Source organism: Lithobates pipiens, unplaced genomic scaffold (genome assembly GCF_037356315.1).
Source record: "Lithobates pipiens isolate NorthernLeopardFrog02 unplaced genomic scaffold, aLitPip1_a1.2 Scaffold_28, whole genome shotgun sequence".
In the NCBI taxonomy this organism is placed as follows: Eukaryota; Metazoa; Chordata; class Amphibia; order Anura; family Ranidae; genus Lithobates; species Lithobates pipiens.
Genome location: NW_027507789.1, coordinates 12756093 through 12770218, shown reverse-complemented (window position 1 = coordinate 12770218; position 14126 = coordinate 12756093). Strand labels below are relative to the sequence as shown.

The 14126-nt window shown below is 48.3% G+C and overlaps 1 protein-coding gene across 4 annotated transcripts in view; it reads left to right on the top strand.

The window, feature by feature from the left end:
* SDK2 (sidekick cell adhesion molecule 2) overlaps positions 1-14126 on the top strand; it is an 876954-nt gene that overhangs the window by 292001 nt on the left and 570827 nt on the right. The gene's annotated exons all lie outside the window — the stretch shown is intronic.

Here is a 14126-nt window from a genome sequence, read left to right as displayed (position 1 = left end):
GCCAAATATTGGGTCTCTTTTCTTTTGCACCCCTTCACTCGCCCATGGTGGGTTTCTCGGTCATATATTGGTTCCCTCTTCATTTATGCCCCATGCACTCACGGTTCTTGCCCCTGCACTCACCCATGTTAGGTTTCTTGCCCATATATTGGGTCATGGTCTATTATTAGTCCAAATATTAGGTCTCTTTTCTTTTGCACCCCTTCACTCGTCCATGGTAGGTTTCTCGCTCATATATTGGTTCCCTCTTCATTTATGCCCCATGCACTCACGGTTCTTGCCCATTTATTGGGTCGTTGTAGGCTACTTGCCCATGTGTTGGGTCTTTTTCTTTTGTGTCCCTGCACTTGTTTATGGTGGGTTTCTTGCCCATATATTAGGTCATGGTGGGTTACTTGCCCATATTTTGGGTCTCTCTTCTTTTGTTCCACTGCACTTGCCCATTGTGGAGTTTTTTTTATAGTCACTTGACTCCGGCACAGATTACAAGAACACAAAAAATTGTCCCGTACGGTGCTCCTGAAGAAGCAGCCATTTTTTTTTTTTGCGTTGAGAGAAATCTCGATTCCACCAACGCCTTGGCACATCTCAGAAATGTATAACGTGATGTAGCGGGTCTGAGGACCGTATAAGCTGGTTGATGACTATCAAGATGACTAATGGCTGCTGGAAGGGGGTGACGTACCAGGGCTTAAGGGAAGATATAAACATTATGATGTACAATGTAAACTTTTAAACATTTCACTGTATTATTAATGTCATCTGTGATTTGTGGGCAACTTAAAAGACCATTATGGTGATTACTATATGATCAACAATTTAAGATTCATTGGATGTGGTTCCCTTCAAAAGGACAACCCACTTCTAAAAATTGATGTTTAAAGTTTTTAGGTCGTAATCTGTTTGCTGCGGCATATATGAAAAGCGAATTGATGCCAGACAAAGAAAATTGGTTTTATTTTCCCTACTTATTATAGCGATACGGATATGCCGCCGGCCGCATGCGCTGGTAGCGAGGAACGTGTATTTTAGGCAGCAGTACAGCTGATCATTGTGGCGCGGTGGACTCAAAACATATTTTGTAAGCTGGTAATCAGAGAGGCCATTAGCTTGGCGGCCTCTGTGGACTTTTGGGCTCTAAGTGCTACTTTATAACACGTAAAATTTTTTCTCTGGCACCGCTCCTTACCCAAACAATATAATATTCCCACAAAGAGCACCTCGTTGGAGAGGTAAGAATTTCCCAAGAGCCTTTCTCTGCAACCCTCAACCCTGTTTTTATTTTATTTTTTTTGCTTTTTGCCTCTGCTCGGCCGTGATGTTTTGAACGTGGCGATCTATACCATTAGTCGTAGCCTGTACTAGGTCTGAGTTTATTCTCCTCGAGCTGACAAGAGCTGTGACCTACGGAATAAAAGCTCCATTATAAGGCAATTAGGAGGGTGGAAAGGACTGAAAAAGCGATCAGTAGATTAACAGCCTCACTGCAGCCCTGACATTTCTGCTGTTGGGTGCTTTTGGTGGCGTGTATGATGGCCATGTTAAAGGTGATGTGGGTAGGAGGTTGCTGACGCAATAGGACAGGTCAATGAAGAGAAATTTTTCCCATCAGGCTCACGCCCATCCTTGCAGAGGTATTAAACCCCTCCTGGCTCTGTGAAAAAGTGTTTTTCGTTTCTGCCTGTGCCTCCATTGGAAAAATGTTCTATTTCCAATTCTGGTGAAAAAAATCATCAGAATAGGAAGTGCGGAGAAATGCAACACCTGTAGGCTCACCACCTTGTAGGCTCACCTTCTTTCTAAATACTCAACTCCTGCAGGCTATTCTTCTTCCTGTAGGCTCCACTTCTCTCTGTAGGCGTAATGTCTGTAGGTTCACCTTTTTCCTGTAGGGTCAACACCTGTAAGCTCACCTTCTTCCCGTAGACTTACCTTCTCTCTGTAGGCTTAATGCCTGTAGACTCAAAATTTCTCTGCAGGCTAATATTCTCCCGGTAGGCTCAACACCTGTAGGCTCACCAATTCCCTGTAGGATTGATACCTGTAGGCTCAACACCCTTAGGTTCACCTTCTTCCTATAGACTCATACCCGCAGTCTCATTTTCTCCCTGTAGGCTCAACTTCTCTCTGCAGCCTTAGTGCCTGTAGGCTCACCATCTCCCCATAGGCTAATCTTCTCTTTGTAGCTTCAATGCTGAAAGGCTCACCTTCAGGCAGGCTCACCTTCTTTCTATATACTCAACTCCTGCAGGCTATTCTTCTTCCTGTAGGCTCAACTTCTCTCTGTAGGCATAATGTTTGCAGGTTCATTTTCTTCCTGTAGGCTCAACAACGTGTAGGCTCACCTTCTTCCTGTAGTCTCAATACCTGTAGACTTACCTTCTCTCTGTAGGCTTAATACCTGTAGACTCAAAATCTCTCTGCAGGCTAATATTCTCTCTGTAGGCTCAACACCTGTAGGATTGATACCTGTAGGCTCACCACTTCCCTGAAGGCTCAACTCCTTAAGGCTCACCTTCTTCCTGTAGACTCAATACCCACAGTCTCGTTTTCTCCCTGTAGGCTCAACTTCTCTCTACAGTCGGAATTAGTCTAACCTGCTCTCTCTATACTCAACTGCTGCAGGCTAATCTTCTCTCTCAACTTCTCCCTGTAGGCTTAATGTCTATAGGGTCACCTTCTTTTCTGTGGGCTCAACACCTGTATGCTTACCTTCTCCTTGTAGACTCAACCCTTGTAGGCTTACCTTCTACCTGTAGGCTAATTTTCTGCCAGTAGGCTCAACTTCTTCCTCTAGGCTTCACACCTGTAGGCTCAACTTCTCTATGTAGGCTTAACGCTTGTAGACTCATCTTCAACCTGTAGGCTAATCTCCTTCCTGTAGGCTCACCTTCTTCCTGTCGTCTCAATATCTGTAGTCTTACCTTCTCTCTGTAGGCTCGCCTTCATCCTGTAGACTCAAAATCTTTCTGAAGGCTAATTTTCTCCCTACAGGCTCAACTTCTTCCTCTAGGCTCAACACCTGTGGTCTCACCTTCTCCCTGTAGGCTTGATGCCTGTAGGCTCACCATTTTCCTGTCGGCTCAACACTCATAGGCTCACCTTCTGCCTGTAGGCTAATCTCCTCCCTGTAAGCTCACCTTCTTCCTGTAGGCTCAACTCCTGTAAGTTCACCTTTTCCCCCTGTAGGCTCAACTTCTCCCTGTAGGCTTGACGTTGGTAGGTTTACCCTCTCCCTGTAGACTGCACACCTACAGGCTCACTTTCTCCCTCTGGGCTCAATGCGCCTGCCCACAGTTTTTCTTTCAAAATGAATGAAGGCCAATATCATCCAACCCACCTCCTGTGAACCCCACTGTCGTGGAACACCACCTGAGAATACACCATTGCGTTGGCACGCTGCCCCAAAAAACTGCTGCACACAACAGTTTTTGCACAACATTGGCCTCAGAAAAGATTGCCCAGAGAAGAAAAGAAGGGAACCATGACATCACCAGACTGACCTGAAGAAATCTGAGTTTGAGGTACAGTAAGTGAGGTGGGGCTCTGCTTTTAGGACCTGTTGGTTGCAATGGTGAGTAGAATTTGAATCAGTGCTGGCACACCTTTCCCCTTCCCTATCAGACCTTTCCCAGGACGGAGATAGGGATCTTTTGTATGAAAATAAAAAGCCTAAATATCTCCAGTTTGGAGGAGAGAGAATAAGCAGGGGGAGGTTGTAACGTTTCCTCACAGATATTGAGTAAGAAATCTTGTGGGGGATCTATTTGACACAGAGAAGTGACAACGCGGAGAGGTCATGGCACAGTGCAGAAGGATGGCAGGCTCCAGGGATTCGTCCAGGGATATGTATTGTACAGAACACGGCCTTGTCAACCTCCTGAAATGGATGAGCATTAATAGAAGACGTCTTCAGCCCGAGGGGAGAATTTTGTATAAAAATGAGACTGTTCCGCCGAGTGGCGGCCATCCCCGCTGGAAGCCAAAGTCCGAGGTGGTCGATACTGATGGTGGAGACTCTAGACAGGTAAATGGAGGCTGGTAATATTGAAAAGATGGCAGCCAATACCTGGTTTGGTTGGAACTCTGCTGTAGATAAATTATATCAATTTGTCTTAAAAAAAATAAATGATATAAAATACATTTTGGTACATTTTTGTCAGTCAAACTGGACAGGAAGGGGGTTTTACGTGCCAGCCCTCTAATGATTAAAATAATCCCTGGTGATCCTGGCATGAAGGTCCTAGTCAAGTGTCAATATTGTTATGGGGAGACAACTGTCTCCAAAATTTGTCTCTCCCATTGTTGAGGTTACAGGCGGCAGTACTAATGCACTCAACACAGGCATGGTCCACCGTTATCAGGAAACCAGTCCAGGTCAATGGACGCCAATGCTGGACCAAGTGCATGTAGACAGAACATGGCTGAAAGAGGGTGCGGGAGATCAGCAGTGCTGAGATGGGGAAAAGGATGCAAATAAGAATAGAATACAAAAAAAATCATCATGGGGTTGTGTTGAAGCAAACGTCAGGGACAATAGGGTTAAGTCTTACCATCCAGACTGTGTCTTGTAATGGAATTGTGAGACTTCTATCATCGTGACTGAGAGGGCAATTTATATATCATCCCTGATGGACAATTATTGGCATGGAGCCATAAATAGGCTTTAAAGACATTTTAGTGTAATAAAAGTAAAAAAAAAAAAAAACTGACATTGCAGTTGAATCAGAGGCATTGGGGTGTTGGGTTGTTTTAAGGGCAACTGTCCTTCTATAATGTCTCCATCTTTCGGCCTCTCATAGTCTTCTGTACCATGTCCTCAGCCTCTTACAGTCTTCAGTACCATGTCTACAGCCTCTTATAGTCTTCTGTATCTTGTCTCTAGCCTCCTACAGTCTTCTTTACCATGTCCCCAGCCTTTCATAGTCTTCTGTACGATGTCCGCAGTTCCCAGCCAGACCCGTACCATGTCCTCAGTCTTTTACAGTCTTCTGTACCATATTTCCAGCCTCCCACAGTCTTCTGTACCATGTCCGCTGCCTCTCAGTCTTCTGCACCATGTCCTTCAGCATCTTATAGTCTTCTGTACCATGTCCCAAGCATCTCATATTCTTCTGTACCATCTCCCCAGCCTCCCACAGTTTACTGTACCATGTCCCCAGCCTCCCACAGTTTACTGTACCATGTCCCCAGCCTCCCACAGTTTACTGTACCATGTCCCCAGCCTCCCACAGTTTTCCGTACTACATGCCCAGCCTCCCACAGTCTTCTGTACCATGTCCCCAGCCTTTCATAGTCTTTTGTGTGATGTCCTCAGCCTCTCATAGTCTTCTTTACCTGGTACCCAAGCCTAGGTCCATGGTCTACATGCCTTTAATGCTTGTCCTGTAGTGGGAACATTGATACTAGCCTTATATACCATGTCCCCAGCCTTCCACAATCTTCTGTACCATGTCTCCTGACTCTCACCCAATTCTCAAGTAAACCCGTACCATGTTTTCAGTCTCTCACAGTCTTCTGCAGCATGTTCTTATTCCCCAACCAAACCCATACAATATCCTAAGTCCTGACCCAAACCTGTACTATTTCCTCAGCCTCTCACAGTCTCCTGTAGTATGTCCCCCATCTTCAACCAAATCTTTAGCACATCCCCAGTCCCTGATCATCCTTTCATCTCGTACATCTGCACTTTCTGATGGTCCTCCCCGGCATTACATACACTGAACATGATGTGTCACCCTTTGACATCGGGGTCCACAGCTGAGGCTCCCTATACCTCGTAAGTTTACAATCACTGTTGTAAAGCGTTATAATGGAATAGGACAGGCAATACAATTACACAGGCTCTTGAAGTATGCATTGCAATTGTCAAGTATTCAAATTTTCCTCCTGGTAGAAGCTTCAACGCCGACTAGCAGACCTGTAGAGTTTTGTGTGCACAGCCATAGACATGCCGGCTCCTGGGAAGTGCCTCCATATGGGCGTCTGGGAGGTGCCTCCATATGGGCGTCTGGGAAGTGCTTCCATATGGGCGTCTGGGAAGTGCTTCCATATGGGCTCCTGGGAAGTGCTTCCATATGGGCTCCTGGGAAGTGCTTCCATATGGGCTCCTGGGAAGTGCTTCCATATGGGCTCCTGGGAAGTGCTTCCATATGGTCTCCAGGTTGGTGCCTCCATACGGTCTCCAGGTTGGTGCCTCCATACGGTCTCCAGGTTGGTGCCTCCATACGGTCTCCAGGTTGGTGCGCCTTGATGCGGGCTCCGGGTTGGTGCCTCGATGCGGGCTCCGGGTTGGTGCCTCAATGCGGGCTCCGGGTTGGTGCCTTCATACGGGCTCCAGGGAAGTGCCTTCATACGGGCTCCAGGTTGGTGCCTTCATACGGTCTCCAGGGAAGTGCCTTCATACGGTCTCCAGGGAAATGCCTTCATACGGGCTCCAGGGAAGTGCCTTCATACGGGCTCCTGGGAAGTGCCTTCATACGGGCTCCTGGGAAGTGCCTCCATGTGGGCTCCTGGGAAGTGCCTCCATGTGGGCTCCTGGGAAGTGCCTCCATGTGGGCTCCTGGGAAGTGCCTCCATGTGGGCTCCTGGGAAGTGCCTCCATGTGGGCTCCTGGGAAGTGCCTTCTTATGGGCTCCAGGGAAGTGCTCGCTGCCTCTCTTACAGAGAAATCATGCCCGGACATTCCGTATTCTGCTAGAGCCTGGTATACATTCCCGGTAGGATTAGGATTGTCTCCTTTATACAAAGCGGTGGATGTCTTTCACTGAAAGGTTGGGATCAGCCTAATCTCTTTAATATGACAGAGGTAGTCCATAGGAAACAGACAGCGAGATCCCAAATCCCCCATAATGGGATAAAGCTCTCATTGCACCGGCTCTTTATTTACATAGAAAACATTAAACCTGCCCGGGACCTAAATAGATTTCTGCTTATTACTGAATCTTCCCGGGAACGGCAGATGGACCGCCTGCATAATATCCAGGAATGTGTATATATAAGGGTTAGCTAAAGTGATCAGATGCATTGTGCTCAGACCTTCATTCATTCCATTAGAGAACATCCAATAAGAGTCAGAACTCCGGCCAAAAATAATAAGATAAAAACGAATCGCTCTTTAAAAGATAAAACGACAAACCAGATTTGCAGAGATCCCCCCATTACAGTATTGTTTACTGCCACTAGAGGTCCTCAGTCTGATGGCCAGCATCATTCGAACCCACTTTCTCTGAGCCCAGGTCCTCTAGTACCCACCTTATCCTGTGACTGGACAGTGAAAGGAGAGGCTGCATACACTGTGCTCTCTCCTTCTATCAGCAAGCTTCTTGTCAGTACATGAACTGATTGGCTACTTGTGCTGCTTCTTGCTCTAACTCTCTAATCCTGCTGTACAGTAAAAGAAGGTTCATAGAAGGTTACATACAGGAACTTACAATGAAAATGAAGCATGTGTTAAGTGTCACTAAACCCACGTCATAAAAAACGCTGAATAAACAGTGTATTCCATGCTGTTCATACTCACCCATCACTATGGGATTCCTTTTCTGTACTCTGCAAAAAACCTGGGTGATCCTGCTGCTCTCTATCTCCCCCTTCTGTCCATGTCCCCAATTCAGCTAGGGATTTTGCAGATCAGTGTTGGCAGCTCTGCACATGCTCAGTTTTCAGTGTGTTTGTATGCTGAGCATTTCCTCCCTATCACATCTGAGCAGCCCATGTGACTATAGAGTCACACACGTGGGCGTATACAGTGGTAAATGACAGCCAACTCCCTCCTCCTCCTCCCTGCCCGCTAACCAGCTAAACATGAGGGGGGTAGGATTATACATGTAGATTAATGGAGGCTTCACCTCCCTGTTATTCTGAGACAGGCTTGAGAGGCGTGACACAGCCTGTGACTGGCAGAAATTCTTCCTCCTCCTTCTACAAAGTTACAATGTACAGTCTGATCACTGGGAGAGAGGAGACTGAGGAAATGCTTCCTCCTCCTACAAAGTTACACTATACAGTCTGATCGCTGGGGGAGGGGAGACTGAGAAAATTCTTCCTCCTCCTTCTACAAAGTTATAATGTATAGTCCTATCGCTGGGGGAGGGGAGGCTTCCGTGGCCTGCAGCAGACTGATAACATCATCTCAGCCTAGGCAAAGTCACGAGACTAGAGCTGAAGGATTTCTTTTTATTAATAAAAGGTGGCGGATTTCTTAAAATAATAATGTAGGCTTATCCCAACTTGGCGGCAAAACTTGAAATAGGCTTTAAGTTTGCATTAAAAAAATAAAATAAAAATCCATTCAGTGATGAATCCAGAATTGCATTAATTTGTGTCGATCTGCCCAGAAACCCGTATCTCAGGTAGAGCGGGTTTGGGTCGGGACGGTGGAGCCGGTTCCGTATCTCGGGTAGATCGGGTTTGGGTTGGGACGGTGGAGCCGGTTCCGTATCTCGGGTAGAGCGGGTTTGGGTTGGGACGGTGGAGCCGGTTTCGTATCTCAGGTAGATCGGGTTTGGGTTGGGATGGTGGAGCCGGTTCCATATCTCGGGTAGAGCGGGTTTGGGTTGGGACGGTGGAGCCGGTTCCGTATCTCAGGTAGATCGGGTTTGGGTTGGGACGGTGGAGCCGGTTCCGTATCTCAGGTAGGTAAGGTTTGGAGTCGGGTCGGTAGAGCCAGTTCCGTATCTCAGGTAGGTAAGGTTTGGAGTCGGGTCGGTAGAGCCAGTTCCGTATCTCAGGTAGGCCAGGTTTGGGTCGGGACGGTGGAGCCGGTTGCGTATCTCAGGTAGATCGGGTTTGGGTCGGGCGGTGGAGCTGGTTCCGTATCTCAGGTAGATCGGGTTTGGAGTCGGGTCGGTAGAGCCGGTTCCGTATCTCAGGTAGGTAAGGTTTGGAGTCGGGTCGGTAGAGCCGGTTCCGTATCTTAGGTAGGCCAGGTTTGGGTCGGGACGGTGGAGCCGGTTCCGTATCTCAGGTAGATCGGGTTTGGGTCGGGACGGTGGAGCCGGTTCCGTATCTCAGGTAGGTAAGGTTTGGAGTCGGGTCGGTAGAGCCAGTTCCGTATCTCAGGTAGGCCAGGTTTGGGTCGGGACGGTGGAGCCGGTTGCGTATCTCAGGTAGATTGGGTTTGGGTCGGGCTGTGGAGCTGGTTCCGTATCTCAGGTAGATCGGGTTTGGAGTCGGGTCGGTAGAGCCGGTTCCGTATCTCAGGTAGGTAAGGTTTGGAGTCGGGTCGGTAGAGCCGGTTCCGTATCTCAGGTAGATCGGGTTTGGAGTCGGGTCGGTAGAGCCGGTTCCGGATCTTAGGTAGGCCAGGTTTGGGTCGGGACGGTGGAGCCGGTTTCAGACTTCCTCAGCACTCTCACATGGACTATGTAAAACAATAAATTAGGAGAAGCCATAAAGGGCAGAGAGACCGGGAGCCGCCAACCTTTACCGTACAGGAGGAAAAAAATGCGTTGGCTGTGATGTTTGGCGGATGTTTGATGATTAAACAAAACAGAACGTATGAAATGAATGGAAGAGAGATGGAAGTGGAACAAGAGGTCGCGCCATCCGCTGCGGGGCGGCGTCTGAAGCCGCGGGAATCGGCTTGTAGGAACAGAAGAAGAACCATTGATGGTCTGATAACAATGTGTGAGGAGCACAGCTGACCGACTCGTCCGATCTCATCACACGCGATCACCTCTATTATCAAAGAGTTGTGGATAGATCAATGTGTATGGGGGGGGGGGAGGGGAAGTGATTTACGGGGTTATCTAAAAATTGCCTCTTTAACCTTCATCGCCTAAAATCTCTCATCAGAACAAATCTTTATTTTCTTAGTTGGGTGATCCGTTCTGCGGTCTGTGCCGGCAGGTTGGCTTTCTTTGAACCTTCTATGAAGCGAACAGCTTGTCTTAATATTGTAGGCACCGGCCAATGGGACTAGGAGTTCGATGGGCCAACATTTTTAATTCCTGGTATCGGTTCCCGGGACAAGGCCAGGGCGGACCCTCCAAACTACGCCCCCCCCCCCCAAAGATATATGAGCATTATGTGTTGGCAACCCCCCCCCCCCCCTCAGAAAAAATAATTGAGCACTTACCCCCTAAGCACAAATTTCCCCTCCTCCCATGCTAAATCCGCCCCCTGCTAAAATCCCCCTCCCTGCACAGATTTTTGAACCCCCCCCCCCCCCCCCCGCCAGCTTAAATTTTCTCTCTCCCCCCACATCCCCCCCCAGCACACATCCCCCTGCCCCCAAAAGAAAATCACTCCCACCTAGCACAGATCCCCTACTCCTCAAATCCCCCCACCCCGGTACACATTCCCTCTCCTAGCACATATCTTCTCCCCCAAATTTACCATTCTAGTACAAATACCCCCCCCCCAATCATCTCTACTAGCACAAGTCCCCTCCCCCCCCCCCCCCACCTTACATATTACCTCTTCTACCACAAACACCCCAAATCCCCTTTCCTAGCGCAAATCCTCTTCCTCCACCCCCCCATCCCTCCTCTAAACACAACCCCCCAATCACTTTTCTTAGCACCCCCTCTCTCAAATGATACCTTTTGTCGCCCCCCCCAAATTCCACCCCTCAACACAAATCCCACTCCCCCCCCCCCCCCCCATCTCACATTGTGGCGCCCCTCTAACATGAAACCACAGTGCCAGGGGTAGCCTCTCCCTCCTGCCCACCCCTTGTCCCAGCCGTGCCTGGTATTACCTGGTACGCCACTGGACTTCAAGTGTATATACCTGGGATGATATGCAGACATAGGCGTCACCTCTGGACTGTTTTTATTTTTATTTTATTTTTTTATTTTTTTAGAGCTGACAATTGGCTCTTTTGATGGCAATCGGAGTGGCTAACTAGCTGCTGGATTTCTTTTACAAGCAATCTTCTATGGTCCAATTTTGCTGATCCTGTGGGATTTTTAGCCTCAGTTTCCTGTTCTTAGCTGACAGGAGTGGCACCCGGTGTGGTCTTCTGCTGCTGCTGTAGCCCATCTGCTGCAAGGTTGGATGTGTTGTGCGTTCAGAGATGGTATTCTGCATACCTTGGGTGTAACGAGGGGTTATTTGAGTCACTGTTGCCTTTCTGTCATCTGGAACCGATCTGCCCATTCTCCTCTGACCTCAACAAGGCATTTTCCTGCCGCTCACTGCATATTTTCTCTTTTTACCACCGTTCTCTGTAAATCCCGAGAGATCGTTGTGTGTGAAAATCCCAGAAATACTCAGACCAGCCCCGCCTGCCACCAACAACCACGCCAGGTTCAAAGTCACTTAAAATCCCCTTTCTTCCCCATTCCGATGGTCCGTTTAAACTTCGGCAAGTCGTCTTCACCACGTCTAGAGACCTAAATGCATTGAGTTGCTGCCGTGTGATTGGCTGATTAGCAATTTGTGTTAATGAGCAATTGAACAGGTGTACCTACTAAAGTGGGCGGAGAGTGTACACCCCCAAGGATCCCTAGGCCGCTGCTTGAGAAGCTCCTCCATAGGTTGGTACGCCGACCATCTTAAAGCGCATTATGTGCCAACCAAAGTTCAGTTCCCCCCTCCGTCGGCCCGCCGCTGTATCCCGCCTTTCCTCTGCGATATTTTTCCACCCTCCTCCTAAAACCAATTAAGCCCACTCCTAACTAAACTGTTATTTTGACCTAACTAGATAGCGGCGCCTATTCACTCGCCGCGAAATAAAACCGCAGTTAATCAAAAACAATTCGGGCCTCTATTACAGCCGGCCGCGCGAAAGAAAGGCTGGGGTAGCAATTGTCAGGTAATTGCGGGAGAGATCGCCGAGAGAAAATTGGAATATAGTCGAGGGCGGGAAGGATATTTAGAGAAGCGATCGCTCACCGGAGGGGGAGTGGGGGGTGGGGTGGGGAGGTGCGGCAGACGCATCTGTCTGGGGCCGAGTACAAAACAAACAATTCACTTCTACCGCGGGAAGGAAACGTAACGGCGCCATTACGACTTGTAAGCTGCGACCCGTGCAATTTTCGCAGGTAAAAATTAGGGGATGGTTCACGTCTTTTACCTTCGAGATGATAAGAAAATTATTGATACATTTTATTGAAATTGTCTATTACAATGACCGCCGACGATCCGCCATTTCCAACACTCGACTCTGCAGGCGAAATCTTCTAGATACCTAGAGGCTGTTCAGCCTATCAACACTCTTCCATTGCCAGAATGGAAATATTATGTTGATATATTCAGGGGGGGAATTACTTTTCAGTGGAGAATCAACTCCATCAGTTTCTTCTTTTTTTTTTTTTATTTTTTTTTTTTATTTTTTTTTAGTTTTAAGGAGAACCAATCAGTGACGTGTGTGCAGGAGGAGAGAGCAGAGTGCGGGAAGGGATGACCCTCTCACTGTGCCGCTGCTATTTCATTGTCCAATCAGAAAGCTGGGGGAGGCTGATTTTTATTGAAATTTTTTTTGACCAAGGCATGCATCATTTCTTGCGGTGAAGGTCGAGGACCTGGCTGTGCAGTCTGGCAGGGTTTGTCTGGATAAAATGACTGACATTGCCGAAAATCCATTCTGATATACTGAACTTGTATGTGCTGGTATCTACTGGGTCATGTGAGGGGGAGGGGAGAAGGACAGATGGTGGTAGCAAGGTATTGGAAGAGAGTGCAGGGTTGACTAGACCGCATTGGGAAGGGGGTGTCCTGTAATGAGTGTGGTGCAGTGGGGGAAGTGCAGTATGATTGGATGGGGGTGGGGGTTATTAAGAGTACAGGCTGATCAGACAGTAGGGGGAATGGGAGAAGGGGGGGATTGGACCATGGGGGGGTTATGGGAGTACAGGGTGATTGGACACTGGGGGGAAGGGGGGATGGGTGCACAGGACAATTGGATAGTGGGGGGGTGGGAGTGTGGGGTGATTGGACAGTGGAGGGGATGGGAACACGGGGCGCTTGGACAGTGGGGGGGGAGGGGGGATAGGAGCATGGGGCGATTGGACAGTGGGAGCAAATGAGAGTACAAGATGATCAGACATTACAGGGAAATGGGAGTACAGGGTGATCAGAGAGTGGGGGTAGGGGGGGAAAGCAGGGGGAACAGAAGTACAGGGTGATTGGATAGTGAAGGGGAAGTGGTGGATCGGACAGTGGGGGGAAATGGGTGTACAGGGTGATTGGACAGTGTGGGGTGGGGGGGAGATGGGAGCAGGGTGTAATTAGACAGTGGGGGGGTTAGTGGGAGTAGTGGATGATTGGACAGTGGGGGAGGGGTAAATGGGAGCATGGGGTGATCTGACAGTGAGGACACAATTTCTCCCAATGACACAGTGACATTGTTGGAGCTCAATGACACTGATGAGGGGCATAATTATTCCCTTTGAAACAAATGATGGGGCACTTTTTTTCCCATTGATGCAGGGACCTTTCCTATTCCCGGTGGCTACAGTCCAGCCCCTTGGGAATGAGGGGTGATTGGACAGTGGGGAAGGGGGATGGCAGCGTGTCAGCCATTTTTTTTTTTTTTTGCACCCCCCTACTGATCATTGGTTGCTAGGAAGTTGTGAGACATTGGTTGCTAGGACACAAGCAGCTGGGCTGTAAAGCCTCATTGGTTGCTACCTGCACCATATTAACTAATAAGGGCACAATTTCACCCAATGACACCAACAAGGGAGCCCAATGACACCAATGAGGGGCACTATTCCTCCTAATGACACCAACGATGGGGCTCAGTGACACTGATGAGGGGCATAATTACTCCCTTTTGAAACATACAATGGGGTAGTATTTTTTTCCCATTGATGTTGGGACGTTTTCTACTTCCAGTGGCCTCAGGCCGGACAGTAAACTGGCCCCTGCTCTAGGACTTTAAAGCTTATGACTCTGGGATCATCTTTGCACAGCCTAATGGGAAGCGGAGATTGAGAGGTGAATTGGCACCCAGCTCGTCGCTCCCGGACTTGTTACATAAAGGCTAACAAAGGGCGTAATAAACTGAACTCTTGTAAAACGGTAAAGAAAATAATAAGGGAAAGTGTGCGAAAGGTTAGAAAATTCTAATTACAAAGTTAGAAAACCATTCACCCCCCCCCCCCCAAAAAAAATAATGATGATGTTTTAATAGAACAAGTCACTTTGCTCCAAGTAATGAGCAGATGTAAGGA